A 22,006-nucleotide genomic window follows, 5' to 3' on the forward strand; every position below is an offset into this window, starting at 1 on the left:
GCGTTCATTTCTATGGATGATCATTCGCACCCCTGGAGCTCTGCCCCCTCCCCAGTAAACAGGGGAAAGTAGTTTGCATGGCGTTTGCTCGTGCGTGTTCCAGCAATTTACTTGGCTGGAGGGGAGACGCTACGATCGCTGTATGAAGAAGGGTGGGGTGGGGGCTGTGCCGGATTTAAAAGGTAAAGGTTCCCTTGCTCGAAAGCCAGTCGAGTCCGACTCTAGGGTTGCGGTGCTCATCTCCGTTTCCAAGCCGAAGAGCCAGCGCTGTCCGAAGACGTTTCCGTGGTCATGTGGCCGGCGTGACTAAACACCAAGGCGCACGGAATGCTGTTACCTTCCCACTGTAGTGGTACCTATTTATCTACTTGCAATGTCTTGCTTTCGAACTGCTAGGTTGGCAGGAGCTGGAACTAGAGACAGGAGCTCACCCCGTCTTGCGGCACCCGGGTCTTGAACTGCTGAACTACCGACCTTCCACAGCCTGCAGTTCAGCGTCTTAACCACTTGAGCCACCGCATAAGCTAAATAAACTACAGTTTAGGGCCTCGCAATCTGCTGGGGCCTCGAATAAAAACACAATATACAAAATGATTTCAAATATTTAAAAGGCGTATATATTTAAAAAATTTCTGAGACCAGCTGATGTAATTTAAAACAGTAGGGGGGCTCTGGGTTTTGTATAGCTTAGGGCCTCAGCAAGTCTAAATCCGGCCCTGGGTGGGGGGACTTCTTGCAGCCTCAGAAATCAAAAGGAAATGCACTGGGGAGATAGGAAAGAACTTCGCACAGGAAGCGAAGGCGTCCTTGCGCTTTACTTTGGATGCCAAATGGATAAAAGAGGATAATGACTGCTCGGTTTTGACGACCTGGTTTTTCAAGTCCTTTTTAATCACCCCGCGCTGACTTGGAAATAATCCCCACCGATTTCAGTGAGGTGTACGTAAATGTAAGCTGGCGTGTTTGGGAGGTGGTTATGCCACAAACATCCCGCTTGCCTAATGGCTGTTAATAAGGGTGCAAGCCTAAAGCGACGATCCTTGAACAAGAAATGAAATGGGAATGGGTTAAGAAAGACCTATATTGAATGGTGCTATCAATGTTTTATTGGAATCAATGGCAATATTCTGTTTAGTTTCTGGGTTGCACCCAAAAGGTAAACTAGGCCCCGGTCAGATATGGCAGGGGAGGCTAATTGCCCCGGCGCAGTTTGATGCACAATTACGCGATCAGATGCGCCAGTGGCACGCCACGGGTCCTTCCCTCAGCGCCGGAGGGTAACCGGAGGGGAATGCTGCGTATCACACCACGGCTGTCTGGAGGCAGCCCGTGGCAAACGTTTACTAGTACCTTGGAGGTACTTGTTTTTTAAGGTGCATTGTCGGGAGTAAGCCACCAGTGCGCTCCACTTCCCAGATGTTGGGGTGTGATCGAGCCCGGATAATCCGCCCACCATCCGTGCCTCTCCCGCGGCAACTTTGCCATGTGACCGGGGCCTTTGTTGGGTTGTTGAGCACATTTCGCCCCCTACCAAGGTGAAGCTTTTCCCATCATTGCATCAGCATGTATAGGAAATATTCACTCACTGGATTTCTGTTTACCATGCAGCTGTTAGAGGTATGTGAGCCTAGCAAAAAAGGGGGGTGGGGAGAAATGAACAACTCTAAAATAGAGCTTAAATATAACAAGTATTCAAAATAAGCCAGCGACAGACCTTTGTGGAATAGTTTCAGTCTTACTATATATGGGTGCGGTCAGACGGTGTGCTGAGAGCGGGTTAAACTGATTATATTTGATGTGGATAATTGCGATCACACTTAACCTCCCTTATCCCCCTTGACTGCGCAGTCACAGCTCTCCCCAGTGTCTACACTACTGACAAGCGGGAGCATGCGTCAGCAGGTTTTAAAAAAAATTTCCTCAGTTTGTGCATGCGCATAGGCGCCCCTCCGTAGAAGGGGGGAACTATCATGGCGCATGCGCAGAACCACCAGGGCGAATCAATCCAACCCCTCCAACAAAAGACTTCTGTTTAAATGTTTGACCCGAAAATGGCCTCTGTGAGATCCCGAACTCATCTAAACACTAAAACAAGTAACAGTTTAAATGTCGGTTTTCTAAACGTGGTGGTGGAGCTCCGCCTATGTACATTCCACCAATGCATTAAAAAATGGTGTGTGAAAAGCGGAAGCCTCGGGCAGCTTTCAAGCAGGGAGGGGGTTTAAACCGGAAGTGGCTCGACACCACAGGAGCGATCAGATGTCAGAAAAGTGCGTCTGGAACCAGAGAATTAGGAAAACACCACTTGGGGACCTGGTAGCAAAATACTCCGGTTTAAAGGGGTTTTGATCCGGAAACCGACGGCTGGGGACGGTATGCAGATGTTAGGTGTGTGAACGTAGATATAAAATCCGTTGCTGAACCGTCTCGATACCTGATTAATCGGTGCGTCTGACCGCACCCTGTGTGTTTGTATTTATTAACTACATTTGAGAATTGCCTTTTGTGTGCTGTAAGGCTCAAAATAATTGTATCGCTCATGCACCTGATGAAGTGAACTCTGTATTGATCGAAACAAACTGAAGCCTCTAATAGGAGTATTGTTAATATTCATATAGCACTAGGCCCATCTCACCAGATTTCAGAAGCTAAGCAGGGTTGGCCTTGGCTAGTATTTAGATGGGAGACCGCCAAAGAATACCAGGGTTGTGACATGGAAGCAGGCAATGACAAACCACCTCTGCACATCTCTTGCCTCAAAAACCCTATGGGGTTGCCATAAACCAGCTGTCGCTTGACGGTACTTTCCACAACCACATAGCACTATATGGTGGAGACAAGCTTTCCTGGAGATGAGTCCTCCCTGGGGCTAGATATTGTCACATGTGCAATAATTGTATCACAGAAGCTTAAGGCTTTTGGTTGAGGTGGCGGGCGTCCCCTCCTTTGGGCCGGCTTCATCAGCAGCCTGGATCCTTAAAATCCTTAAAATTTTAATTCCATCTTAACCACTAAGATACCTAGTTTCCACTAGGGTTGACATGGTTTCTACTAGAGTTGACATGGTACCTAGGAGTTGTGTTATTTTATACTGTTGTTCTTAATCTGGTTTTAATTGTATTGCATTTTATATTCTTGGAACCCGCCCTGAGCCTGCTTGTGGGGAGGGCAGGATATAAATCCAAATAAATAAATAAATAAAGTCTCAAGACATGCACTATCTGCCATGTTCTGGTTAAACTGAATTGGAGGTTATGGTAGAACGGTGCTTGTCTCTAGATGAATGCATTTGTAACTTCAGTAGTATTGGGACCACTTCCGATGCAATTCTATAGGAACACACAAAGGAACCATCTTACATTTTCCTTTCCCCGGCAAATATTCTCCTTCTTAAGTGACATTTATATAGGAAGCCACTAGTCCCACCACATGGATTCTCCATAACATACCTTCCGAGCAACATTGTTTGTTTGTTTTTTTTCACTAGCACACTTGGGTTTTTAATGCACGTCTTGGAACATCATGCTGTCTCTCCCTCCTTGTGAAGTTTCGGCCACTGGTGGCTCCTGGGGGCTCTTTGTCCTTCATTAGGGCCTTGCTGACATGCTTGAACTCCCCCTCCCACGGGAAGTATCCCTTCACCAGTATCTTGCACTCATCACTATCCGGGTCTAGCTTCCACCAAGTATAGGATTTGTAGTCCACCTGCCAGGCAGGGCTCAGTGGAAAGGCAAGCTCTTGCCCACAGAAGACTCAGATGGCCTGAAAGGCTCCTATCGTTGGTGCCAAAAAGGATGACAGAAGTAAAGGCATTGTTGCACAACTTGTCCAGGCACTGTAACATGCCTGTGATTAAATTGCAGCTCGTGAACATTTGTGCCAGCTCCTTGGGGAAGTGATGGAGTACCAGATGGACCAGCCCTCCTTGTCAAAATGCTCCCAGAAGTGAGGCAGAGACACTGTGAGGGCGTCTTCATTGGAGTACTTGTGCTTAAACTCATCCATGACAAAAGGGGCTCTTGGAGACGTGAGCAAAGGGGTCTTTGAATTTGGGCTCAGTTGCCAAGGCTTGCTCATACTCGTCCATCTCTTCCTTGGGCCAGGGTGTTGGCTTCTTCTCTGGTTTCCTCTCTTTTGGCTGGTGCTCCATCTTGGGCGTTTCCGTCTTGGACTGATTTTTGGGAAACTTTTCAGCATCAAACTGCGCCGCCATCTTGCACAGCTTCACCTCTCCCAGAATGGCCTTGAACTGTGGTTGGTTTACGCAGGTCACAAAGCAGCGCTTGACGTTTCAGTAAGGCTGGCAGAAAGAGAGCTCCAAAACCTATTTGTAAGGACAGAGGAGAGTGCAGACAACCATCTGCCAATGTGACCCACTCATCTACCAGGAGTGTCCTGGTTTTCAGATGACAATCAAAGATGCTCAGAATCCTCTTCACTTCTTCCTGTGCATATTCTGTGGCCTGCTTGTTATAATACATGATGCCCAATGTTGAGAAGGCCCAAGTACTGGCAGGGGGGACAATGTCACTGTAGGCAAAGCTCACTCAGTTGGTGATTCCTTGCAGCTCATCATTGCTGACCTAATGTGCAATGACATTGCTCTCAAACATGCAGAAGCTGTCATCCCCTTCAAAGAGTGGATCCCTCCCAACAGGGAATTGCTTCAGGAATTTGGGGGTCTTGTTGGCTTTTCCCAAAATGGAACTGAGGTGGGGCAGAGAGGACTTTGATCTTGGCGCCACTGTACTGAGCAGCGATGAGGGCTTCGAATGCCTGCCAATCCTCAGGGTAGGTGTAGAGAGTCCTGGCTGTGCATGCGCATAAACACGGAACGCTTGCTGCACGGATTCTTTGCCAGCTCCAGCATCGCTGTGTGATCGCGAGCTTCCTGCCACAGCGCGAATACTTGGGAGACCATGGGATCAAGCTAATGCGCTTTATTTTGCCCCGGGGCAAACAGCCACGCCTCACGCCCGCGTTATCTGGCCCATATGACCGGTGCCATTGTTTGTATTGTTGTTGTTGTTCAGTCGCACAGTCGAGTCTGACTCTTCGCGACCCCATGGACCAGATCACGCCAGGTCTTCCGGTCTTCCGCCATCCTCTAAAGTTTGCTCAACTTCATGTTCGTTGCATCTATGACATTTGTATTGTAGTCAGTTTTTAACATATGCTACTTTTTCCTGAGGCACTATAGCATATAGAAATAACTCCACATGAGTAGCTGTGTTGTAGCAAAATTAAACAGAAGCTGAATAGCATCAGTGTGAAAGTGCTAAATTAGGATTAATCAGGAGGGTCATTCAATACTACCTTTCCCACAAGTTTCTAGAAGGGCTTTGGTTTCCTCACTCGCTATACATACTAATAACTCAGCATCCTCTAAAGATGTAAATTAGTTCTTTTTATCATGTTTCACATTGTACCTTTCTTTATTAGATCACATAAGATTTTATGTTACTCCTATGCCCATCTTCAAAAACTAGCAGGGGTTCTCACCCACACCCAATGGCTTGATTTCTCTTTCATTTATTTCACACTGTTCTCTCTTTGAAAATCTCCCGACTCCCAAGCTCTGTACACTTCTTGCACCTAATGAAGTGAACTCTGACTCACAAAGAGTTATGCAAAGGTACAGAGCCACAAATAGCATTAATTGCATATAGCCTGTAGCCATTAGAATCAAACATGAAGAACATAAAACATTAATAAGAAATAAATAAACATACACAGGATTTGTGATAGCACCGTGCTGACTGCTGGAGTAGATTTGCTATAATTTGTAGTCATCAATCAGAGCACTGGACAAAAGGACATTATAGACCATGGGTCAGGAGATCAAACTGCTGTGTGTCCTTTTAGCAGTTAACTGAGCTAATGGGGTATAGTGGTAGATTAATAGAGCAATCCTAAGCATATTTATACCCTTCTGAGTTCATTAAAGTCCATGGGTTTAGAAGGGTATAACTTTGCATGGGATGGAATTGTCAGCAGAGGATTCAAGTAACTTGGTCAAATCCAGGAATGTAGAGCAAGAGGTATGTTGGGCGGACGGTAGCTCCTGTAAGAAGAGTTCTGTAAGCTCTTGGAAGATTGGCTACATTAGGGGGTGTGGCCTAATATGCAAAGGAGTTTCTGCTACAAAAAGAGCCCTGACACAGGTAAGGAAGGGGGAGGACCAAGAAGCAAACTAAGAAAGCCTTGGTAGCAACAGACAGAGTAGAGAAATAGTACAAGAGAGAAATGCTTAGGGGCACAGAATTAGCATCTGTAGTGAAATAAGAATCCTATGTTCCTATTCAGGGTTATACTAAGCCTAAAAAGGCCTCTAGGCACTCTCACATTCCTGATCACAAGTTAGCCTGATAACGTCCAACGTCATTTTTTACAGGATCTGGTCTGAATGCAGTAGGGACTTGTTTTACAGCAGTTGAATATCAATTGCCTTGTTTAGCTCAGGGGGTAACCATCCTTCCCTAAGTGAGAGATCTGTAGCATCAGCAAGTGATCCACAAAGTTGAATTAGATTGTTTTCACAAACCTGGATTCACAGAACACACAGACGCTGTTAGCACAAGCCTCCCCTTGCCACATGAAGGATGGTATCCCGGCCAGGTTAGGGCCAAGGTTGGCATAGCGCTCTCTGTGTGCAAAGCCAACAAGCCTAGACATGTGCTCAGGACTGTCTCCAGCAGTCAGCCATCAGGTTCAGATACAGCAAGCATGTGTCTGTCATTGTGAAAGGACAATGCCTTAATTTCATCATCTCAAAGGTGTCAGCACACCTACATTCCAGCTCTACATCACACAATCAAACCTCTGGACTTTGCTTCTCAATACAGGGACTACCCCAGCCACTGTCTACTGTCATCATTGTTCTCTGAATAGCCCAGCCATTAATGAAACCAAGACTCTGCAGTTGCCCCACACCTTGCTAACAAAGGCTTCCCTTCCCAAACCTGGACTTCTTTTGTCCAAAACCACTTCTGAGCCATTACTGGCCATCATGGTCCATTCTGGACCAGTTCCCTATTGTGCCCACTGCCCCGAAGGCACAATTTTCCTATATCTGGGCTCCGAACCCAGCCATCTTCGGTTCAGTCTCCTGGGATGCATACCGGCTGGATCCCCCATCTCTCCTGGGTCTTCACAGATGTGTTTGCCAGCCAAGCCATCTGCTCTTCATCATGGACTCTCCTCTTTGGAAGGTAGCTATAACCCCATCAACACTTCACCCTCTTTTGTCTCTGATCTCTTAAGATCATTTCAATCCTTTATTTCTTAGCTCTTGTATGTGTATGTGTGTGTGTGTGTGTGTGTGATATTTTTATTAAATTAGCTGTATTAGAGATATGTTCTTAATAAATTTCATAAAGATATTTCCTGTCTGACATCCGTGCTGCTCCAAGAGGGTTCTGACTCTGGTATAGTTGGAGTACGATCCCTAGCTTGCACACCTATTAAGAAACGGTCCCTTAGCTAAATCCCCCCATCATAATTCATACTGAGACCCCGGGGTTGCGGCTAACAAAGCCTTCACAACCTCAAGCATTCATTCAGCATTAAAAGGATACAGAACTGGATACAGAAGTAAACTGAGCCAAGCAATGGTGGAAAGTAGTTGCTTCTGTCATCTCTGGCTTGATCAATGTTATAATTGTGGGACCAAAGTCAGCACAGAATCATGATCAAAGCAAGCTGTAGCCGCTTCACCTACCACTAGCTCATTAGTAAGACATAATATTCCCTTCACCAAGTGGGACAGCTGTGTTGACTAGGGATGGCTCATGCTCTGGCAATTGCAAACATAAACCTGATTTTTTCAGCAATCAGTTCAACCTAATCTAACAAAGTTTGAGTCCAGTGGCATCTTTAGACCAACAAAATTCCATTCTGGCTATTAATTGTTCTATTGCTTGAGACAATTGCTTCAGACCAGGGGTCGTTTCGTAGAAAAAGAGCTAGGGGAACTCATTAGCATAACTCATTAGCATATGCCACACCCCCTGACATCACCAGAAGTGTGTCATAAGGCCACACCCCCTGACATCACCGGAAGTGTGTCATAAGGCCACACACCCCGCCCCCAACGCTCCCGTCCGCCAGTGCCAGCCTTGCAGCTCCACTGCCAAGTCCCATGAGGGGCCCGGCAGTGGACCTGCAAGGCCGGTGGGAGTGCAAGGAAGCCCCATGAAGGCCCTCCCTGGCCCCAGGCAGGCAGGGGTGGGGAGAGGCAGGGAGGAAGCAACTTACCCGCCCTCTTCTCCTGCCTCCTCCTGGCTGAATGAGGGCCGGAAGCGGGGCAGCCGGAAGCAGGGGGGGCTTCGTCATGTGCCCCGCCCCCGTACCTCACCCGGGGGAACTGCGATCCCCCGCGATCCCCTCCGAAATGACCTCTGCTTCAGACAATTTGTTCTATTGCTTCAGACAAACATGGCTACCCACCTGGATTTGAATTCATCTGTCTGTTCACGAGTGATCAATGGGTTGCCTCAATGTATTCCTTCCTAACCATGCAGTGTAACACAATTTGCTTTTCATGCATGCATGTTCTCACAAAGCTCCATTGGAGTCTACTGTCTTCCCATCCTTGCTGCATACTGCTCTGCTCAGCAGGCAGTTATTTAAACAAACAATTGGATAATTCACAAATCATATAAATCAGCCATCAAGAAATGTGTTTCAATAAAATCCTATCCTTTTGGTATTCATCTTTAGTCATCCTTAGGGACGCTAATAGTTGCTTATCAGTTTGAATCAGCAGCATCTTTGCACGTGCGTAGTTTTGGAACAACCTGACTAAACTGGTTTGACAGGCATTCACAGCTACTCAGCATGAACCCAACAGATCAAGGGATCAGCTCACATCTGATTGCCATCTTTGAATATGGTAAATTTGCAGTGAAATTCATAAAATCCCTACTGTTGACTATAATTTCAGAAGATACTGGTCGAGAAGAATGATTTCAGAAGATACTGGTCGAGAAGAATGATTTCTTTGCTGCTCACCTCATACAGTATACATAGGCCTGAAGTGAGCCAGGTTTGACACAAGCAGTGTTCCCTCTAAGCTGAGTTAGTGTGAGCTAGCTCACAGTTTTTTAGCCTCCGGCTGTATGTTCCAAGGCTATTTCCACCCTAGGCGCTGTTGAGTTTTTCCTGCAATAAATCTGAAGTGCATTTAAAACCTTGATTCCATGCAGTACCTAATAGCACTATATTCCGTTTAAAAATCCAGCAGTGCCCATCCCTATGGGGCAAAATGCCACTATAAATTTACTCAGAAGTAAATCCCATTCAGTAAAAAGTCTCACTTCTTCCTGCAACTGTCTCTTTAATTAATAGTTTGGTGTAGTGGTTAAGTGTGCAGACTCTAATCTGGGAGAAACAGGGTGTCTGTCGTGCGGAGGGGAAGGGGAAGGAGTTTGTAAGCCGCTCTGAGACTCCGAGTGAAGGGTGGGGTATAAATCCAATCTCCTCCTCCTCCTCCTCCTCCCTATTCATTTGTGTGGTTACAATATTCCTGACTTGGGACTGCGGGACAGAGACCAGTGCGACTCATCGCGCAGCCGCGCGCCACGGAGGGCCATCCCAGGGGAGCCGAGCCGAATAGAACAGACCTCCACTGGAAAAAAGACACTACCGCTTGGTTCCAGCAAGACCCGCCTCAGAAAGAAAAAAGATCTACGCTGCTTAAGGTGCCTGGTAAGGCATACATCTCCCCTGAATATGTGTGGCCCTAGTTAGATGATTAAATATATGTGTAAACCGCTCCGAGCAAAGGACGCATATTCCAAACTAGTATGGAAGCAATGCAAGTCTACTAGAGCACCCGCAATATTTCTTTTAACTCCTTCCCATAACTCTCCCAGAAGATTCAGAAAATCACAAGAAGCCTTTCCGGTCTGGAGTGGACCACTTGGACAGGCCTACCACCCCTTAAGGGGTGATAATAAAACTTAATCAGGTAGTCATTTTGATTCGAGGCACCTTTAAGTAAATCATGTGAGATTAGAGAGAAAATGGAAAATATAGAGCAGTTAATGCTGAATTTTAATGTGGATATGGAAGGAAACAATGAATTGATGGTGAGGGTCTATAACACTACCTAGATTTGCAGTAAAATGGCATAGGGCATTTGGCATTTGTTACTGGTTGTCTGTTTACACAGGCCATAGAATAAATAAAATGATACAGATTGCCATTGATTTATTCCTGATGAAGCGAAGGCTTAGACGGCTAGAGAGAGAGTGGCGGTGTGGTCATGATGAAGCTGCAAGAACATCCTATAGGATGTTTATGAGATCCTATGAGATGGCAGTCAAAGCTGCAAAGAGAGAGTATTAAGCGGCCACGATTGAGTCTGTGAGCTCTTGCCCAGCCCAATTATTTAGAACGATTCGGTCTATCACTACTCTGTCACAAGGCAGACCAAATGTTAAGGAATTGGATATCGGCTGTGAGGTTTTTGTGACCTATTTTGCAGATAAAGTCTTGTCGCTCCACCATGACCTTCCCACCACAGTTGAGACAGTAAGGGAACTCGAGGCTCCATGCATGTCTTCTTGTCAGGTTTTGGATTATTTCAGTCCACTCAGCCTTGAGGAAGTTGACAAATTACTCTCATCTGTATGCCTGACCACTTGCAGCCTTGAACCGTGCCCATCGTGGCTAATTAAAGCCGGCCATGATGGGCTATGAGGTACCCTAAGGGAAATTATCAACAAGTCCCTCTCCGAAGGACTATTCTCTAGGGCACTCAAGGAGGCAGTGGTACACCCTCTCTTTAAAAAAAAATCCTTGGATCCGGCCGAATTGGCTAATTATCAGTCAGTTTCCAATTTGCCCTATCTGGGCAAATTAATTGAGAGGGTGGTGGCAATTCAGTTGCAGGGTTTTTTGGATGACACTTCTACATTAGATCCCTTCCAGTCTGACTTCAGACCAGGCCATGGGACAGAGACGGCACTGGTCACCTTCACAGATGAGCTTCGGAAGCATCTGGATTGGGGCGGTTTGGTGGTGTTGCTGTTGTTGGACCTGCCGGCAGCGTTCAACATGGTCAACCATCAATTACTGATCCACTGTCTTGCCGACACTGGGATTCAGGGGTCTGCCTTGCAGTGGCTGTCCTCATTCCTTCAGGGTCCAGGGACAAAGGGTGGCCTTAGGGGAACAGTTGTCCCAGAGGCACCTGCTAGTTTGTGGAGTGCCCCAAGGGGCAGTACTTTCCCCGATGTTATTTAACATCTATATGCACCCCCTTGTGCAGATTGCATGGAGGCACAGGCTGGGATGTCACCAATATGCGGACAACACCCAGCTCTATCGGTTGCTGGGCAGCCAGTCTGACTCTAGTCTGGAAGATCTGGACCTGGTGTTGCAAGCTATGGCTGGTTGGCTTTGACTGAGCTGACTGAAATTGAATCCGATGAAGACGGAGGTCCTGTGCGTAAATCGGAGCAATCTGAGGGTAGGGATCCCACTCCCAACCTTCTTTTTTTTTAAGTTTTATTTCCTCTCCTAAAAAGGAGAGACATTTCGCTTAATGGAAAAAAGGAGGGTATATAGAGGGATCAAGAAAAGTTGAATGATGTTATGACTGGTATATTAATCTGTTAGTAATATTAAAAAAATCTTCTTTGGCTTCTTCAGTGTGTTGTCGAACTTCTTTCTTCAATCCAGTTGTAGATATATCTGTTAGTATATTAGTAGTGTCCCAATGGTGCTTTGTTAATAAAATCTTTTCAAATACGCTTAAATCAATCTTCCACGGGCTGGTTTCTTTTAAAATCCACAGTCAGGAAAGGAACTTCCTCCGCTTGTTGTTCACCAGTTTCTCGACTCCCTCTCTGGGTCGCTGTTTCCACTTCCGCTTGCAAGCTACAAATGACGCAGTCCTTATTCTTTCGTGCCTCTTCGAAAGGTCTCTAGCTTTGAGAATGTATTTATCCTTTTTCTATCTTTCGATTTTTAAACGCTCCATTCTCTAGCTGGACCTATTCTCCGCAACTATGACTTATAAAAGCACTATTGAGAGCACTTTATCGCTTGTCATAGATCCTTCATTTCCCACACTTCCCAGATAAGGACACAGTCATTCACAATCTGGTTGTCATACAGCCGGCATAACAAAACATAAAACGCTTGACCGGAAGCTCCTCCTTTTTTGTTCGCTAATTTTACAATCCAGCTCCGCCATCTTGTTAATTTCTTTATTTTTATTAAAGTTCATACAACGCTTTTTTAAAACGAAAAACTTCTGTCCTTTTCTCACACTGCACCAAAAGGAACGGCTTCTTTTCTCCGATTCCACGCCCCCCCCCCCTTTTTCTTCGCTAGGAATCTCTGTTTGCGGGAGAGGGGGGTTTTCCTCCTCCTCCCTTAAAGCTTTTCGCTGGGGGGTGGGGGGACACACTTAACTGTTTTTCTTCACGTTCGACAACTCACAGTTTCAGCCGCTCTTTTTCTTTTTCATCATTTGGGCGCTTCATCACTCGGGTGACATCAGGTGGCTCCGCTAAACCCCGTAAACGGGGTCGCTCACGCAGCAAGGTCCATTGGGGCAGGGCATGGCGAGAGCCTCGACTTCCGACCGCTTGGCCGAGAAAGAGGCTCCCCCCTAGTACGCCCTAACGTGCCCTGGATCCGAGTCCCTCTCATCCTGAGGGGCTCGTTCGGGTCTCCGCTCGCGCGGATTCCCTCCTCCACCGCGGGCGGGCGAGACGACTTCGGGAGCGACCCGAGGATGCGTCCGCCATTCGCGGGAGCCAAACCGGAAGCCCTCCCACTCCCAACCTTTGACAGGGCACCATTGGTGCCAGCGCCGGAGGTTAGGAGTGCTCTTAGATGCCTCCCTAACAACGGAGGCCCAGGTAGCAGCCACTGCAAAGTCAGCCTTTTATCACCTTCGGCTGATCAGGCAGTTGGTTCCCTTCCTTAAACACAGTGACTTGGCGACAGTGATCCACATGATGGTCACCTCGAGATTAGATTACTGTAATGCTCTCTACAGGGGGCTGCCCTTGTCCCAAATTTGGAAGCTGCAGCTGGTGCAGAATGCAGCTGCCAGACTGTTGTTGGGCCTCCCCATTCAGGAGTACATTCAGCCTCCACTAAAAATACTGCACTGGCTGCCCAAAGTGTACTAAATTAACTTCAAGGTACTGGTTCTTACCTTTAAATTCTTTATGGTCAGGGGCCGACATTCCTGAGGGACCACCTTTCCCCGCATGTTCCCCAGAGAGCACTACAATCAGAGTACCAAAATTGTCTGGCCCTCCCAGGCCCCAGAGATGCCAGGGTGGTTTTGATGAGGACCAGGGCCTTCTCAGTGGTGACTCCGCACTGGTCAAATGAGCTCCCGGAAGATATTAGGGCCCTATTTCAAAATATTTCAAAAGGTAAAGGACCAAATTGCAAAAGACCTCTTTTCCCTCCAGATCAGCTGTTTTATTTCCACCCTCAGCTGATGCTGGCCAATCAGAGAGCAAGAAGAGCAGCCAATCACATAAGTTTTTATCTCCAGGGAAGATTAACATGAACTTTTCTCACACAAGCAACATTTATATATAAAACAACCTGCTTTTGTATGCAATCCATCAAAGTGTAAGGATATGGGGGCTGTCAGGATGAGGGGAAGAGGAAATAATGTAGGAAAGGGAATACAGGGGAGGTGACCCACACAAGTTATTGTGAATTCCCCGCCACACACCTGGGCCAGGCTCAGCTGGCACTGTGCAACTTTGCCATAATTTTCCTAGGGAGAGGCTGCCAAGGAGAGGGATGGAGGGAGAGCTGAAAACCAGGTGGCAGATAAAGGTAGGTTGGCTTGTGGGTGGGAAGAAGAGAAGTAAGTAAGAAAGGGGGCTTTTGGGGAAAGTTGAAATAGTATGGGAGGGGAAATGAGATGACACCCGCCCACACACAAATCCTTGTGCGTCCGCCGCTTGTTGTTTTATAATTTTGTAATTGCTTGGATTCTCTGTGACTGCCCCTATACAAGCATTCCCTGCTTTGGCTCCCACCTTTGCTCAGGAAGGTTCCCACATGTCTGTTATTCTGCAGAATGTGCAAAACAGAATGTTCAGGAGAGCTTTTTATAAAGCAAATAGGGTTGTAGTATAATGGAATGGTTCAGGTTGGCACTTTTATAAAGGGAATAGTATTGTAGTATGTTGCACTGTCTATTGTATGTATTATCTTGCTCTTACTACAATGTCTTCTCCCCAAACTCCACTCTCCTCAGGCTCCACCTCCATAATCTCCAAATATTTCTCAACCCGGAGCTGGCAACCTTAAGCTTAAGACTCCATGACATCATTGCCACCTCTGTTTTTTGCATGTATAGACCAGGCCTGAAACTGCAAGTCTAAGCAGAACTGGACACACCTATTGATTCCAGGGAGTTGGGCACTCTTAACTGTGCAAAGGACCTGGCTGCTTATCTACAACAAGCCCAACTTTTAAAATTGTTTCTCAAACTGCAAAAAAAAGGGGGGGGCTCCAAAATCAGACTTTTAAAGCCAAGTTGTGCCACAGCTCCATAATTTAATGTTTATTAATTCTTTCTAATGAACAGAAGCAAGGAAAAGAAGCAGCTGAAAGGAAAGAAGAGAGCGTGTTGGGCGGTGCTTTTGCCCAAATCCCAGGGCTTTTTTTGTAGAAAAAGCCCAGCAGGAACTCATTAGCATACTAGGCCACACCCAACAGCAGAAACTCATTAGCATATTAGGCCACACCCCCATGCATTCCCTTGACTTGCCTGGGCACCCCGCGGCTGTGGAGAGCCCGGGCAAGCAGGCACTTGGACAGGCCCAGGAAGGCATGGGGAGGCATTTAAATGCCTCCCCGATCCTTCCAGGGGACCCCCTGGCCTGCCCGCCTCGAAGTCAATGGGTGGGATCGCTCTCCAGGCCTTCCCTTTGTAGCCACACACGCAGAGGTTTTGGCTGTGGTGGGCGTGGCCAACTCTGAAGCCAGCCAGAACTCCGTTCCTGTGCGTTCCTGCCCAAAAATAGCCCTGCCAAATCCCACTCATTGAAACATGGAGACATTTCTAGTGGGCTGTGCCTGCTATTGCTTAGGGGTAAAGCTTTATTTTTGCAAGCAGAAATAACAGAAGTGGCATACCATCAGCAGGAAAAGACGTGTATTAGCAGTCTTCTAGGATATGACCCAGCAAGTAGCCCCGTTGCTCTGCTGAAGACAGGCCAACCAAAAACCTTTTGGCACAGCAAAGACCAAATGGGTTTTCCCCCCCAATTCTAGCATAAATTTCCATGGACTAGAACATACTTTATCAGATGCATGAGGTGAATCCTTAGATGGCAGCCCTATCTGTACATGGAATGGAGGGAGAAAAAAGTTGTGAACAGCAGGGTCTAAAGGCTGCAAAATACCATAAGTTTCAGAGTGGGACATTGCTATGTAAAATTAAAACGTCATCAAGAAAAGCACAATAACCCACAACAGCAGTAAGTGGTGATATTGCCGCCTCCCTTATTTTATGAAGCTGATTAACACCTGTAATGGCTGCAGGATATTCTCACCCGTGCTGTGAAAATTAAATGTTTACTAACCCTCACTAAATTCAAGAGCATTTAATGGTGTTGCGATCAAAAATCCTTTCCCGGGCTTTGGCTAGGAAGCAATAACTTGGAAGAGCCCCAAATTAATAAATGGAGATAAATGTCGGGTTATAGGCAAATGTCATGTCGTAGATTTACCTACGAACAAGGCTCCGGCAAGGTTTAGGTCAGGGGTTAATGAAAGACACCCAAAGGTCATTTGGTGATTATATGAGAGCATGGGTTTAATAGGCTACCAAGACGACAGTCACTGACAGAAGATTTATACCAGAGGTGATGACACTACTAGAATACCGCTGATAAAAAGAGCCCTGATATTGGACTGAACAGAATGATGAATGGCACCCACATCTATTCACACTACTCATTATAAGCTCTTTCACTCTTGGTGGCACTTAGCTGCATTTATTTACTGAGGTTTGAAGGTGCAGGGCAATAGCCCAGTATATCTAATGTGTTTAAATGGAGACTTGCCATATAAAAATGAAACAAGAGATAAGATTAGACCATTGAATAATTGCACAGCTTTCCTGCAGAGATTATATTCACTACCGCTAAGATTATTTTTTTTCCTCCCCCTTCCTAATGTTCAGAGTGTGCGAAGGGCTTGGGTGAATTAATTTTCCAAGGCAGAAGGTCAAAGGAAAATAAACTGATAAGCATTATGCCTGCTATAGAATATGACTTTACAATATTCCCTCACTCTCATTTGTCAGATAGCAAGTACGAGATAATACCGTAAAAGTATATAAACGTTTTTTTCACTGTAAAACCAATGTGCAGTTTGGCTTGTCCTTGGCGCTGTTTTTCTTTGTGTGCGTTGGTAAAGGGGGAGATCAACAAAGTCAGCTCAAAATGTCAAATAAAATAATCATAATCATAATAAAAAAAAAATCTTTTGAGAAGTGATCATGGGGGAAAGAAAAATCTTAGACCTGATGAATAACATACAACGTCCCAGGAAACTCCTTTTCAACTTGTTACGTATTTATCAAACTGCTGGAGTGTGTCGTCTCTGAAAAAGACCTATCAGCTTTCTAGGAATAGGCACAATAATAACAGTCGTCACAACTGCAAATGACCAGTGCTACAAAACGATTACTTATTTAGTGAATTGGATTTCTATCCTGTTACTGTATGGCAGGTAAGAATGCAAACCCAATATGCAATAAAGCCCATAAATTAAAATGCCCATGGAAACAGTAAAAATACAACATCCAAATTAAAAGTACACTATACTCGCTAAGCCTCAGGTTTCAAGAGATTGTACTTCTGCTAAATAGATATGTAGGGTCCTGCCTTGGTGATTGGCAAGAGAAAAGAGTCTTCTTGCAATTGTGGACTGCCACCAAGAGTTAAAAAGAAAGAAAGAATTGTTTTTCATGTTGCAGAAGGTGATATGACGTAGGCATAGTTGCTCATGGTGGTATACTGACTCCACTGTCATCTCTGGCAAAGGGATTGTGTAAGTTTTTGTGATGCTTCAAATACCTACTAGAGCTGTTTGATAAGAGGCATCAGTTGGAAAAAATAAATGGTCCATCTAGCTCAGTTGACTGGTGATGGGTCTCCAGGGTTTCAGCCAGAGAAATGTACCGAATGCTTGAGATCTTTTTACATTAATACCGGGGATTGGATCTGAGATAGTCTGCATTCAGAACATCACCCCTAGTCTCTTTCTTGTACCATCTATATATCTAATTCCCAACTGTGCCCCCTATGTGTGGATACCTATTTCCCTAGATAGGGGGTGCATGGAGGGTGAAGATATGTTTCTACACTCTTGAGGGATTCCCCAGTTGTGCAGAAAAATCTTACATGCTTTAAAAAATATATACAGAGGATACTTAAATCCCCCAAAAGTAAAACTGCATTCTCTATGCATGTGCAGAGAGCAGACTTACCGTTGGGAACTGTGGCAGAGCTTGGTGATTGCAGCTGTGAGAGAGCTTGGCAGGAGTGAGCTGCGCAGGGCTTGCTGCTGCTGTCAGAGGGCAGAAGCCTCGGCGGGCCCAGTGACCGCGATCCACACAGGGCTCACTGCCATTGCCACTATCAGGGGGGAGAGAAGCCTTGGTGGACCAGGCGGCTGGGAGCCGCACAGGGCTTGCTGCCACCATAGTTGTCAATGGGGGGAGTCTCGATGTGCTCACAGGGGTGAGTTTTTTTAAAGTCTAAATTGAGCCTCGGTGTGCAGCGTTGTGCATCATCCTGCCTGCACTGCCTTCTCCTCCAGCGTGCCAGCCTGGCACTGCCTTCTCCAGCTGGCCGGTGAGTTGGGCGGGCAGGCGGGTGGCGTGGCACTGAAACCCACTGAGTGCACAGAAGCAGCACAGGAGGCTGGCTCAGAAAGCCCCAAGACCTCTGGATGGGAGGGCCAGTGGCCACTTGCAAGTGGCCCTTCCTCCTCCCCCCCCCATCTGTTCTAGGCTGATCAAGTTTCTAAAGGGCTGTGGTAATGCCAGGCTGAAGCACACCCGTGTGGCTGAAAGTGCCTCGAGAGTCAGCCTCCTGTGCTCCTTCTGACATTTCCCAGGGGCAGATGACTTCTCCTGGGGCTCTTCCTCCTTGGACCCCCTTCCTGCCTTGAAGGAGGAAGGGGGAGTGGAGCAGAAGGCTCCAGCAATGGCCAGCTCGGAGGGAGGCTGGCGATGGGGGGGGTGGTGGTAATTAAAATGACTAAAGGAATTACCTCTGTGAATATCATGGGTCCCCACGTCTTGTCTTCAACTATTTTAAAAAATATTGTATTGCTGCAGTCATAGCTCTGGTGGTAGATGCTTAGAGCTGAGATTGTATCGTCAGAAGGGCACCCTTGTCTGATCTGAAAGTTCATAACAGACCCTGGAAGAGAAGTTGAGTTCTGAAGAGCCAAGTCACATGTTATAACCACTTATTCTGGAGTTCTGTGCCTCCTTGGTGTGCCAGGCCTGATTCAGACTGGAACTGAGGTACAAAGGGAAAGGGTGCTTAAGTCTCCCCCACCACTACCTTTCATTTTTGCACCATGAAATGACCCTGACCAGTATAACTGCTATTTTCCCCGTTTGGGGAAAGCCCTAATGCACATGTAAGATGGGTACTATATACCTAGAGGTTTAAAAGTCAATTTCAGCAATTTGAATTGCACCTGGAAGATAACAGAGAGCCACTGGTGCTGGAACACTGGTGTAATGTGGCTTCTGCAACACACACACATCAAGAAATAGACCCCTGAGCCCTGACTGGATAGCCCAGGCACGTCTGATCTTGTCAGATCTCGGAAACTAAGTGGGGTCGACTCTGGCAAGTACTTGGAAGAGCGACCTCCAAGGAATACCAGAGGTGGGACACAGAGGCAGGCTAATCAAGCCACCTCTCTGAAAAACATCCAAGCCCCCAGTAGGGGTCACCAGAAGTCAACCATGACTTCCAGGCAAGCACACAAGACACACACACACACACACTATATGAAATAGACTACTGCATTCTGTGTCAGCTAAAGTTTCCACATTGTTATATGCAACAAATGCTAATGTAGATAGAAATGTCTCTGTGAAAAATATAGCATGGTATTTTGTACACGTTCAGCCAGCAGAGCTGTACAATGTCATACTGGCTCATGAAAAGCCAGTATAGTTCATTGATCAAGGTTCAATTTTAAAAGGCTGTCACATATATGGCCTGACATGTTTAATGGATGACCCTTATTTCAGATCCCTACTACCTTGGGTAGACTTGATTTCAAAATATGGCAGCTCCATTTCAGGATCCCCCACCATACTACAACTCCCAAGATTTGTTAGGGGAAACCATGACATTTAAACTGGTATATAATTGATACATGTTTGTACTGAAGATATACCAATTTCATACATTCCTCATTGTCTCCTATTTGGATCTTGTTGGCTTCCTTTATAAATGGGATACAAATGTTTTAAACAAGTAAAAAAAATAGCTTCCGCCATTGACACAATCTCTTCTCCTCTCTGTGCTGTAGGCATGCTCCCGTCAAAATCTCTCTTTTTCAGTTTATCTGTTGGGTGTGATTTCGCCAGCTAAGCAAACACTGGCCCGTTCTGCCCCTGTCTTTTCCCTCGGTTTCTGAGGACATCTCGATTTTCCATTCCGCATTCCTTCCCACTTCCACTGCTGCTTTGTATTGGGACTTCTTTTAGGTTCTGCATTTATTTTAGGGGCATCAGCACTCAGACCACTTCCAGCACACTGTTGTCCTGCAATTCCCAAAAGTGTTTTTGCCACGAACCTTTGTTCTGCTACATTTTGAAATCAATACTACTATTTTAAGGCCCCGTTCACACCGAGCATTTGCCCTGCTGACGGCGCGGGAGTCCCACGGAGTATCCGAGCGCGAGCACACGGGAACATCTGTGAGGCGTAGCACTCCCGTGGCGAACCCGTGGACAGCCGCCGAAACCGCACATTAAAAAACAACCTCAACGAAGGTAGTGGCAAACGCTTTGCCACGGGCCGCCTATGGAAGCCTCCCGGTGTGATCGCGCCGGCGCGCAGCTTCCTCCCCCGTTGTCCTCTTAGCTGCGGAGAAGCCGCTGTTGCGTCTGATCGCATAATAGCGCATCAGACTGTGACAGCGCAAATAGCCATGCTCCCCCCCCCGCGTGTTTTCCGGCATGTCTGACCGGGGCCTAAGTAGAATTTTTTCTGCGAATATTTAAGCACCACCCACTACCCTCCCCTGTTTCAGCCACTTTCTCTTTGGTCTATGTTAGGCGGCCAATTTAGATGATAACAGCTTTCCTCATGGGCAATTGCTGAACATTTACATTTGTTTAGAGTTTGCAGTGGTTTGGAGGATGGAGAGCTACAGGAAAACCCAGTTTTTCAAGAAGTACTTCTAAGCCAAACAGGCTTTGATCACAAATATTTCCCTCCAAACAAAAACAGATGCATGGATTGATGGTTTATATTTTGATTTGATACTAAGCATTGAAAATTGTATATTATCCCTGGGTTGTTACGTAATGTTAGCAAGCATTGCCCCATTAATACTAAGATGCCTCATTCACTCAATGTCATTTCAATTTTCCTGGAAGAATTCCTTTCACTAGACAGGGATCTGTGAAAAGGAAGAGAGAACATGGAGCATTGAAGGGAAGGGAGAAGTAACATGCTGGTGCCTTGGCTCCTCCACCTCCAAAGGATAAGAGCCATCAGGGCCTCAAAACAAACTTTCTTCCACGAGTATTCAGAAAGGATAATGTGCAGAGACTTGAGTTTTGGGCACAAAGTGCTAAAGAATAATTACATATGCAGAATGAAAGGAAATGATTCGAATCAAAGGCATACTGCCTTGAGTTCAGTAAAGACTGAATGCAGCAAGGACCACTGTAAGCCCTCCCTAGGTCTTATGGAACCATCCAAAGACGCGGAATTGCAGGCTGTGGAAGGTCGGTAGTTCAGCAGTTCGAGACCCGAGAGCCGCATGACGGAGTGAGCTCCCGTCTCTAGTTCCAGCTCCTGCCAACCTAGCAGTTCAAAAGCAAGAAATTGCAAGTAGATAAATAGGTACCACTTCAGTGGGAAGGTAACAGCATTCTGTGCGCCTTGGTGTTTAGTCATGCTGGCCACATGACCACAGAAACATCTTCGGCTTTGAAATGGATTCGACTGGCTTTCAAGCAAGGGAACCTTTACCTTTAAGGCACTGTAGTCAATTATTATAGAATGATATAACTCTGGTTAGGAAGGCACTGTTAATGACTGTAGTCCCATTATGTGTAAATTGATCAGATTCATAGAGAAAAAAATACATTATTTTTCCATTCATTTTTGGTTTTTTGTATGCTTATAGAATGAGTCCCAAAATCTATGGCCCTGCTATATGGTGTGATAGATGTGATATGTCTGTAGTAAGACCTGTCTGCCTATGTGAGAAGGCTGGGTTGGAAAACAAAGCCTTAGCACAGTCATGTGTATAGAAATGTCTTGTGATTTAGTAATTAAGACTGTTGATTGACTAATGTTGTAGCTGAATAATTAGCTATAACCAATTAATTGGGCTATTAACTGACTGAAATTGCTGTTGCGATATTTCTATGCAGGTGATATTTTGTTTTCCTTAAAGTAAATAACAACTCAGAATAATTTACTGCGGAACAAATTATCTTACACGTTCTACACAAATACAGTGGTATACATGTTGTTTACAAGAAGGCCATCAGCTTAGAGCTTAAAAGAATCCATATAATCAAATCTGCAGTTAAGAAAATAGTGAGGGAATTACAGCCATGCGTTATTTCGAAAACAAACATTGGGTGGTCTTCTCTGATTGGAAATCATTCCATCTCTGGCCTGAAAGATCTACCAGTTGTTTCACAGATGGGTTGGCTGTGATCATGCAGGTGCCAACAAGACTTTGTCATTGTTCAACACCGAGCATCTGCCATTTCAAA

The 22,006-nt window shown here is 46.0% G+C and overlaps 1 pseudogene; it reads right to left on the reverse strand.

Moving 5' to 3' along the window:
• Positions 1-3,483: 3,483 nt before the first annotated feature.
• LOC107106195 lies at positions 3,484-6,385 on the reverse strand (annotated as a pseudogene).
• Positions 6,386-22,006: the final 15,621 nt, after the last annotated feature.

This window comes from Gekko japonicus, unplaced genomic scaffold (genome assembly GCF_001447785.1).
Source record: "Gekko japonicus isolate JY-2015 unplaced genomic scaffold, Gekko_japonicus_V1.1 scaffold1925, whole genome shotgun sequence".
NCBI classification, from domain to species: domain Eukaryota; kingdom Metazoa; phylum Chordata; class Lepidosauria; order Squamata; family Gekkonidae; genus Gekko; species Gekko japonicus.